The 10,812-nt window shown below is 54.3% G+C and overlaps 1 long non-coding RNA gene across 1 annotated transcript; it reads left to right on the forward strand.

Annotated features, from left to right (window-relative positions):
* The first annotated feature begins 7,923 nt into the window (after positions 1 to 7,923).
* Positions 7,924 to 8,660, forward strand: LOC128141488 (uncharacterized). The gene is made up of 2 exons (XR_008235075.1): positions 7,924 to 8,236; positions 8,320 to 8,660. It is a non-coding gene; the product is annotated as an uncharacterized LOC128141488 (long non-coding RNA).
* The last annotated feature ends 2,152 nt before the right edge of the window (positions 8,661 to 10,812 follow it).

Raw genomic sequence — 10,812 nt, forward strand, 5'->3', positions numbered from 1 at the left:
GGCAAACGTCCGGCTCCTTCTCCCACAAGGAAGGGCCCAGCCCTGATAGCTGCTGCTGCTCTTCACGGTGCCTTGGTGCCCTATCTACAGGCACAGCAGCAGTGGGGATCTGTGCTTTCCCAGAGACGCAACATCTCATGGCGCTCGGCCGCGGCAGAGCCTTTTGCCGAAAAGGCAAACGTCCGGCTCCTTCTCCCACAAGGAAAGGCCCAGCTTTGAAAGCTGTTGCTGCTCTTCACCTACCCTTAGCGCCCTATCTAGAGGAACAACAGCACTGGGGATCTGTGCTTTCCCAGAGACGCAACATCTCATGGCGCTCGGCCGCAGCAGAGCCTCTTGCCGAAAAGGCAAAAGTCCGGCTCCTTCTCCCACAAGGAAGGGCCCAGCCCTGAAAGCTGTTGCTGCTCTTCACGGTGCCTTGGCGCCCTATCTACAGGCACAAAAGCAGTGGGGATCTGTGCTTTCCCAGAGACAGAAGATCTCATGGCGCTCGGCCGCGGCAGAGCCTCTTCCCGAAAAGGCAAACGTCAGGCTCCTTCTCCCACAAGGAAGGGCCCAGCCCTGAAAGCTCTTGCTGCTCTTCACGGTGCCTTGGCGCCCTATCTACAGACACAACAACAGTGGGGATCTGTGCTTTCCCAGAGACTCAACATCTCATGGCGCTCGGCCGCGGCAGAGCCTTTTGCCGAAAAGGCAAACGTCCGGCTCCTTCTCCCACAAGGAAGGGCCCAGCCCTGAAAGCTCTTGGTGTTCCTCACGGTGCCTTGGCGCCCTATCTACAGGCACAACAGCAGTGGGGATCTGTGCTTTCCCAGAGACGCAACATCTCATGGCGCTCGGCCGCGGCAGAGCCTCTTGCCGTAAAGGCAAACGTCCGGCTCCTTCTCCCACAAGGAAGGGCCCAGCCCTGAAAGCTCTTGCTGCTCTTCACGGTGCCTTGGCGCCCTATCTACAGGCACAACAGTACTGGGGATCTCTGCTTTCCCAGAGGGGCAACATCTCATGGCGCTCGGCCGCGTCAGAGCCTCTTGCCGAAAAGGCAAACGTCCGGCTCCTTCTCCCACAAGGAAGGGCCCAGCCCTGATAGCTGTTGCTGCTCTTGACCTACCCTTGTCACCCTATCTACAGGCACAACAGCAGTGGGGATCTGTGCTTTCCCAGAGACGCAACATCTCATGGCGCTTGGCCGCGGCAGAGCCTCTTGCCGAAAAGGCAAAAGTCCGGCTCCTTCTCCCACAAGGAAGGGCCCAGCTTTGAAAGCTGTTGCTGCTCTTGACCTACGCTTGGTGCCCTATCTACAGGCACAACAGCAGTGGGGATCTGTGCTTTCCCAGAGACGCAACATCTCATGGCGCTCGGCCGCGGCAGAGCCTCTTGACGAAAAGGCAAACGTCCGGCTCCTTCTCCCACAGGGAAGGGCCCACTTTGAAAACTGTTGCTGCTCTTCACCTCCCCTTGGCGCCCTATCTAGAGGAACAACAGCAGTGGGGATCTGTGCTTTCCCAGAGACGCAAGATCTCATGGCGCTCGGCCGCGTCAGAGCCTCTTGCCGAAAAGGCAAATGTCCGGCTCCTTCTCCCACAAGGAAGGGCCCAGCCCTGAAAGCTGCTGCTGCTCTTCACGGTGCCTTGGTGCCCTATCTACAGGCAGAGCAGCAGTGGGGATCTGTGCTTTCCCAGAGACGCAACATCTCATGGCGCTTGGCCGCGGCAGAGCCTCTTGCCGAAAAGGCAAACGTCCGGCTCCTTCTCCCACAAGGAAGGGCCCAGCCCTGAAAGCTGTTGCTGCTCTTCACGGTGCCTTGGCACCCTATCTACAGGAACAACAGCAGTGGGGATCTGTGCTTTCCCAGAGACGCAACATCTCATGGCGCTCGGCCGCGGCAGAGCCTCTTGCCGAAAAGGCAAACGTCCGGCTCCTTCTCCCACAAGGAAGGGCCCAGCCCTGAAAGCTGTTGCTGCTCTTGACCTACCCTTGTCACCCTATCTACAGGCAGAGCAGCAGTGGGGATCTGTGCTTTCCCAGAGACGCAACATCTCATGGCGCTCGGCCGCGGCAGAGCCTCTTGCCGAAAAGGCAAACGTCCGGCTCCTTCTCCCACAAGGAAGGGCCCAGACCTGAAAGCTCTTGGTGTTCCTCACGGTGCCTTGGCACCCTATCTACAGGCACAGCAGCAGTGGGGATCTGTGCTTTCCCAGAGACGCAAAATCTCATGGCGCTCGGCAGCAGCAGAGCCTCTTGCAAAAAGGCAAACGTCCGGCTCCTTCTCCCACAAGGAAGGGCCCAGCCCTGAAAGCTGTTGCTGCTCTTGACCTACCCTTGTCACCCGTTCTACAGGCACAAGAGCAGAAGGGATCTGTTCTTTCCCAGAGACGCAACATCTCATGGTGCTCGGCCGCGGCAGAGGCTTTTGCTGAAAAGGCAAACGTCCGGCTCCTTCTCCCACAATGAAGGGCCCAGCCCTGAAAACTGTTGCTGCTCTTCACCTACCCTTGGCGCCCTATCTAGAGGAACAACAGCAGTGGGGATCTTTGCTTTCTCAGAGACGGAAAATCTCATGGCGCTCGGCCGCAGCAGAGCCTCTTGCCGAAAAGGCAAACGTCCGGCTCCTTCTCCCACAAGGAAGGGCCCAGCCCTGAAAGCTGTTGCTGCTCTTCACGGTGCCTTGGCGCCCTATCTACAGGCACAAAAGCAGTGGGGATCTGTGCTTTCCCAGAGACACAAGATCTCATGCCGCTCGGCCGCGGCAGAGCCTCTTGCCGAAAAGGCAAACGTCCGGCTCCTTCTCCCACAAGGAAGGGCCCAGCCCTGAAAGCTGCTGCTGATCTTCACGGTGCCTTGGCGCCCTATCTACAGGCACAACAGCAGTGGGGATCTGTGCTTTCCCAGAGGCGCAACATCTCATGGCGCTCGGCCACGGCAGAGCCTCTTGCCGAAAAGGCAAACGTCCGGCTCCTTCTCCCACAAGGAAGGGCCCAGCTTTCAAAGCTGTTGCTGCTCTTCACCTACCCTTGTCACCCTATCTACAGGCACAACAGCAGTGGGGATCTGTGCTTTCCCAGAGACGCAACATCTCATGGCGCTCGACCGCGGCAGAGCCTCTTGCCGAAAAAGCAAACGTCCGGCTCCTTCTCCCACAAGGAAGGGCCCAGCCCTGAAAGCTCTTGCTGCTCTTGACCTACCCTTGTCACCCTATCTACAGGCACAACAGCAGTGGGGATCTGTGCTTTCCCAGAGACGCAACATCTCATGGCGCTCGGCCGCGGCAGAGCCTCTTGCCGAAAAGGCAAACGTCCGGCTCCTTCTCCCACAAGGAAGGGCCCAGCTTTCAAAGCTGCTGCTGCTCTTCACCTATGCTTGGCGCCCTATGTAGTCTGTCTTCTGTGCTTCGACCTTCCTCGGGTCTCGATGTCCTTGTTGCGCTTTGTGCCGGAGGAGCGCGGCATGCGCTTCGGTCGCCGTCCCTAGGGTCTCGAATGCCCGTACTCATCGGCCCAGTGCCAATCGGGTGCTCCTTTTCTTGCGTTCGGAGCTCTAAAGCGTGGATGGTTCTGGGCGGGTTCCGGTCAGTCCTCTCTTGCGGCGTTCTTCCCGGCTGCGTCGGCAGCTCTGTTCTCTAGCCGTCCGTTTTCAAAAGAGTGATACACAGCTCGATACAAGTAGACATAGAAGGAAAATTTAAGAAGTGATTGGGTACAGGACAGAAAAAAATTTTCAAAATACCCACAGTGAACTAAAACTGAGAAATATAAAGGAAATTTAAAAGTGACACAGGGGCACAGGACAGAGAGGAAAAAAATAAAAAATAAAGACAGTAAGCTGGATAAAAGTAGACATAGAAAGCAAATTTTCAAAGCAACGGGGTACACAACAGACAGGAAATAATTAAAAAATAGCAATAGGCAGCTTCGTAAAAGTAGCATCGTGGTTTAACCCTGGCTGGCAACTAAGTACCATACAGCTGCTCACTTACTCCCCCCTACAGTGGGATAGGGGGAGAATCAGGAGGGTAAATGTGAGAAACTCATGGGTTGATATAAAAAGTTTAACAATTAAAAAGACATTTTTTAAAAAAGTTGTAAGAGGGAAGAAAAAAAACAGCAAATGAAAACAATTGCTCACCACCAACTGACCGATGCCCAGCCAGTCTCAAGCAACTGGGTACAGGACAGAGAGGGAGGAATTAAAATATAGGGTCAGGGAGACAGAGAGGGAAAGACATGGAAATTAAATTTTAAAAGTAACGGGGTACAAGGCAGTGCAGAAAAAATAAAAAACAGGGAAAAGAAGCTGGTTAGAGAGAGGCATATTAAACATTTAAAAGGCAACAGGGTACTGGGCAGAGTTGACAGAAGAATAACAAGTTTTGAGGAGCCATACACATAGGTGGGCAGGCAGAGAGGGAGACGGAGGAAGGGAGGCAGAGGTGGGCCAGGATGTAGAGGAGAGGATGTGCGACTCACCACAGCTCCTGGTGCCCGCAGGAGACCTTCACCGCCCCGATGCTTCTCTCTCTGCCTCTGCCCCTTCCTCCTCCCCAGTGCCGGCTGCCTGACCCTCACCCACTCGGCAGCACGCAGCGGACGCCTCAATGCTCCTCATCCACAAGGCTTCCTTGATACGTGGTGGCTCACGCATGCAGCCAAGAGAGGCCAGGGACAGCTCAGAGGGATCCTTCCTTGCCACAGGGACTGGCCATTCCTTGCTGCAGGCACCTACCAGCCAGACCCCCTTGCACTCCCTCCTCAGCCAGTTCCCCTGCCCAGGCAGCCCCCTTTACAGCTGGAGCCCCTTCACACACCACGGCCAGCCCCATCCTCAACCTCACTGGCCACACCTGCGGCCATCCCAGCCCCAGCTGGAGCCCATCAGGAACAGGGGCCATTGCCAAAGCCCCACAGCACATCATCCCTGCCCCTGCACCTACCCACATCCAGGGACACAGAGGAGGCAGGAAAAATTTATTCATTAATGCATATAAGAAATCCTGGCAATGAGTTGGCTACAAGGCTCAGTGCCCAAAGGCAGCAGGATGGGGGGATAAAAGGGAAGAGAAAAGCAGGAGGATGGACAGAGGGACACAGACATGCAAGACAGGGAGCCAGGAAATTGGATGCTGGGAACAAGAGAGGGACAAGAAGCAGGAAAACGGTGTAGAGAGCAGAGAGACTGAGCAGAACAACAGGGATGGAGATGGAGGAATAAATAATAGGAAGCAGGGGAGAGAAGGGGAAGGGACTGGCAGGACAAGAAGATAAAGACAGGACAAGGGACAGGGAAACATTCTCAAGTGATACAGGAGAAGAAAGAGCAAGAACTAGAAAACAGAAACAGGGAGCCAAGTAGAGAGAAAAATTTCAAAAAGCAACAGCATACAAGAAACATAGGCAAGAACTAACAAATAGGCACAGGGAGATAGAAAGAGGGAGATGTAGAAAGAAAATGTAAGAAGTGACAGGGTACAGGACAAAGAGGGAAGAGTTAAGAACTGGAGACAGGGAGATGGATAGAAGGAAACATAGAAAGAAAATTTTGAAAGCAACAGGGTACAAGAATCAAAAAGTAGGTACATGGAGCTGCATAGAGGGAGACATAAGAACGAAATTTGAAAAGCAACAGGGTACAAGAAACACAGGCGAGAAATTAAAATACGGCCAGGGAGACAGAGAGAGGGAAAAGTAGCAAGAAAATTTAAAAAGCAACTGGGTTTAAGAAACATGCAAGAATTTAAATAGGGATGGAGAGGTAGAAAGTTTCAAAAGTGACGACATACAAGAAACCTAGGCAAGATTTTAAAAATAAGGACAGGGAGCCTGAGAGAAGGAAACTGTGGTGGGTTGACCTTGCCTGGCTGATGAGTGTCCACCAAGCCACTCTATCATTCCCCCTCCTCAACAAGACACAAGGGTAGAAAATACAACAAAAAAGCTTGTGGGTCAAGATAAGGACAAAGAGATCACTCACCAATTACTGTCACAGGCAAAACAGACTCAACTTGGGGAAATTAATTGATTGTCAGTCAAAATCAGAGTACAATAATGAGAAATACAAACAAATCTGAAAAACACCTTCCCCCCACCCCTCTCTTTTTTTCCTGGGCTCATCTTCACTCCTGACTTCTCTACCTCCTCCTACCGAGCAGCACAGGGGGAGAGGGAGCAGGGGGTTGCAGTCAGTTCATCACAAGTTGTCTCTGCTGCTCCTTCCTTCTTCGTGCTCTTCTTCTGTTCCAGTGTGGTGTCACTCCCATGGGGCCACAGGTCCTGCCAGAAAACCTGCTCCAGTGTGGGCTCCTCTCCACAGCGTCACAGCCTCCTTTGGGTGCATCCGCCTGCTCTGGCGAGGGGTCCCCCATCGGCTGCAGGGTGCATATCTACTCCACCATGGACCTCCGTGGGCTGTAGGGGGACAGCCTGTGTCACCATGGTCTCCACTGCAGGCTGCAGGGGAATCTGCTTTAGGACCTGGACCACCTCCTCCTTTTCCTTCTTCACTGACCTTGGTGTCTGCAGGACTAACAGCTGCTGCACAGCATTTTTTTAGCCCTTCTTAACTATCACAGACGTGCTACCAGCATTGCTGGTTGGCTCAGCTTTGACCAGTAGCAGCTCCATCTTGGAGCTGGAACTGGCTGTGCCCAACATGGGGGCAAGTCCTGGTGTCTTCTCACAGAACCCACCCCTGCAGCCCCTGCCCACTCCCCTGCTCCAGCTCGCCCCTGGCCGGAGCCCCTCCTTCCGCAGACGTTCCCCACGCCGCTGCTAACGGCACCCCCGTTAAGGGAGACTCGAGACCACCGCAGGGCCAGCTTGCTGCCCTCACGACAGGGCTCGGGGGCTGCCTGCGGCTACAGCACAGGCTTCAGGGGAGGGGCTGGAGCTGGGGGCAGCCGCACCGGCCGAGCGGGGCCGGGGGAGCTCTGGCGACTCGGGGAGGCGCCCGCTGGCCGCGCCTGGGGGGTGCCTGCCTCCGTCCCCTCTTCCCTTCTATCGGCTCTCGGGGAACTCCCCGGCGCTGCCCTGGCCCGGCTCGCCTCCGGCGGACCGGCAGCCTGCCGCGGCGGCCGCTTCGCAGCTTCCCGTCCCGCCAGCGGGCAGAAGGCACCCCTCGCCCTCGCCCCCGCCGGAGGGGATCGCTCGCCTCACCCGCGGTCCCGGCGCTCGCCCGCTGCCGCCGAGACCCACGCCCTGCGCGCCGCCACGCTGCTCCCGGGGACCGCGCATGCGCCGGAGGGGCCGGAGCCGGCGCGCGAACGCCGGGCTGCCCCACGCGCAGGACGGCGCATGCGCCCGGGAGGCACGTCCGCACGGCTGGTCGGGGAGCGGGCACAGCGGGAAGCCCGCGGAAAACCACGCGAAACCGGCAACGCTCCTGAGTCGGACTTGGTCGGACTCCGGGGGCCGCGGCGGCAGTGAGGACTACGCCGCGCCCGAGAGCCACGCGGCTGCCCGGCGGCCGAGTCCGTGAAAACTACAGCTCCCGGCATGCCCCGAGAGGCAGCCTGCCCTGCTGCCTGACCCCGAGGGGACGCCGCTTCCGTTTCCGCCCACCCCCACGCCGGCACAGCCGCAATCCCCGCTGAGCCCCCAGCGCCGCTCCGGGCAGCTCCGGCGCGCTTCCGGCGCGGCGCGGCAACCCCCGCCCGGCTCCAGCTCCGGGCAGCGCCCACCGCCGCCGCTCCGGCACGGCGCGGCCCCGCCCCGCTGCCGCTCCGCGCGTCCGACACGGACCCTGCCGTCCTCCTCGGGGCTTTCCCCGGGACCCGCCGGGCGAGTGCGCAGCCCCGCCGCGGGGCCACGGCCCCCCCCCCCCGGCCCACGTGCTCCCAGCCCCCCTGTGAGCCCCCAGGGCCCCCCCCCCGGCCTCGGTACAGGCGGCCCCCACCTCCCCCGGGCCACCCCCGCCTGGGACGTTCGCGGTGCGAGGGGCGCCCGGCCCCGCTCACCTTCTCCCTCTCCCTCGGGGCAGCTGCAGCCTGGCCACCGCTCCGCTCCTGCCTGGGCTCCCACCGGCCCTGCCGCGGCCCCTCCCCCGGCAGCCCTCCCTTTCCAGGGAGGGGCCGTTGCCATCTGCCTCACTGCCGGCACCTGGGGCTCCTTCAGCCCCGGCCCGCAGCTGTGGTACCTAAATCCAGAATAAAACTCCAGAACACCAATGTGAAGTTAAGAAGCAGGCGCTTCGTTTATGGAATGAAAGATGTCAAGAGTCATCTTATTTTGAAGAGTTGTTAACTGGGGTAAAAATACAGATTTTAATACCCGTCTTATTTTACTTTTCAGACTTGGCAATTGCCAGGTATCATCTTTTCGATTTACCCAGGTCCACCATCGAGGCCACAAGGGAGATTTCTTCCAGAGAGAGGATAGAGTTATTAAGTCTAAAGTCCATTATTTGCTTTTGTCCTTCAGGAAAAGGTGAGTGGATCATGTATCATCACTATGCACCCAAACAGTTAACCCTAAACTTTTCACCTGTCCTTTAATACAGTCAATTCCAAGCTAATTTTTTTGCATTATTAGGAGGGGACCCAGGATCATTTAAAATATTATTATACTTTCTACAAATACATCCCCCATCTTAGAGCTTTAGCTACTAGAGAAAGTCTTTGGATTTTGGGGTCGGAGGAGTTGCAAGTCTAAACTTTCATACCATTCTGTTTAGGATGTGTGATTTTTCTCTGTTTGTCTAAACCAATCTAAATTTCCATAGATGGTCCTGACTCTGGGTGGATCTAACAAGGATCCTGGAACTCCAGTAAATTCTAAACATGGTTTTATATTTTAAATATGATCCCAAGTTCCTTTCTGCACTTGTCTCTACGGTTTTGGCAACTGACAGCCCCAAGGGGTGTTTGTACAAGTTTCTCCCGAAGGGCGATAAATTAATTCTTTTGTCCGTGAGGTGGATGGTTTGGTAATGTTATAATTCAAAATGCTAGACTTCCTTCTTTCAAATTTAAAAAAATAATTGCCTTTTAAATCCATCCAATTTAATGTGCTAAAATGATTCTCATTGTTCTACGTCTTTTCTCAGGTTTTGGTTAAATTCAATGTCAGTATGCTCCACGGAACTAGATTTTCATCTGACTTCTTTGGAATCGGAAGGCAGGCTGTTATCGAGGTTAAATTTTGTGTCTTTACAAAACTTTGAATCAATTACAAAACTAGAATTTTTTTTTTAATCAAAATTACAAAAACGGTTAATATCAAGATTAATAGCTCGAACAATAATTGTTTCATTTTGTTTATCTTGTGTTTAGAACCCCTCAAAAGAAATACTTAAACCCTATAACACACAAAAAGATTACTGCCCTTGACAATATTCCTAATAGCAACCCCAATATTATAAACTTTACACAGTTGTTTTCCCAAATAGATAATGTGAAACTTAATTAGAGGTTTTCAGTTTCAAAGGGCCAGTTTCTTTAGACTTCCAATTTCCTGTTGGTGCTTTCTTTAGTCTTGAATAATGAAGCCAAGGTTCTTCTCCCAGACCTTTACTGCTATAAGCGTTGTTAAAATGACTCGATACGGTCCTTTCCGCTTCTCAGTGATTTTATATATATTCAATCTCCTGGTCGGAAGGGATGCGCTGCTACGTCCAATTCTAAGGGTCCAGCTGCGGAGACATACTGACCAAGTTCTTGAAAAGAATTTCTTAAAGAAATCATAACACCTTTTAAAAACATATCTCCAAAGGCACTCAAGATACTCAGAACATAGGTCTCTTGATACGGTCTTTCATATAATATTGCATAATGACTTAAATTTTCTTTCTCTTCTGGCTATACTCTGATTCTTAATAGAGCCATGGGTAAGGCTTTAACCCATGTGAGTGAGGTTTCCTGACAAATTTTACTCAACTGTTGCTTAAGGGTATAGTTCATTCTTTCTTTTTTTTTTTTTTTTTCCCCACTTGCTTGTGGTCTATATGGGGTGTGATAGTCTCAATCTCAGCGTAAGGTGGTGGTGCTTGTGAGGAGCGGGGAGTTGGGGAAGTAGTTGGCGTTGGCCGGCGGGATGCTTACTCCCTTTCCTGGTTTGGTTTTTTTTGTGTGCTTGTTCTATTGCAGATGTTGAAGACCAATGTGTCACCATGACGAACATCCCAGTTAGCCCGTGTGGGTTTTGTGGAGGACGGATTTGGACCCTTGGCCCTTTGAAAGCTAAGTTGAGGGACCCGGGCTGAGGAGAGGCTGGGAGGGAGGGACACAGCTGGGAATTGCAGGGAGGGGTTTTAAAGTTAGTGCAGGAGAGAGGGCTGTCCCAAAGCAGTCCCCTTTGGGCAGGTGAAGGGAGCGGGTTGCTTTTCAGCACGAGACCAGCGTGTGCCGGGCAGGGCAGCTCCAGCCTGCGTCCGCGGTGGTGTGTAGTTTGTGTAGTCTGTCTTCTGTGCTTCGACCTTCCTCGGGTCTCGTTGTCCTTGTCGCGCTTTGCGCCGGAGGAGCGTGGCATGCGCTTCGGTCGCCGTCCCTAGGGTCTCGAATGCCCTTACTCATCGGCCCGGTGCCAATCGGGTGCTTCTTTTCTTGTGCTCGGAGCTCTAAAGCGTGGATCGGTGTCAGAAGGTACCAGCTGGTTCTCTTTTGCGGCGCTCTTCCAGGCTGCTTTGGCAGCTCTGCTCTCTAGCCGTGTGTCGTCTTGGACTGGGAGTTCTTCCCTGCATCTTGATGTTCCTAGGTCTTGATGAGAGGCTTCTTAAGCATCCATCACCTTGGTTTTAACAGTACCATCTTGTAGCGGGCCGTTACTTTTGCCTCTTCTTCTTTGGGGCTGCCGTAGAGCCTCCTCGCTTCATGGTTTTGGACGCTGT

This window comes from Harpia harpyja, chromosome 4 (genome assembly GCF_026419915.1).
Source record: "Harpia harpyja isolate bHarHar1 chromosome 4, bHarHar1 primary haplotype, whole genome shotgun sequence".
Lineage (NCBI taxonomy): Eukaryota > Metazoa > Chordata > Aves > Accipitriformes > Accipitridae > Harpia > Harpia harpyja.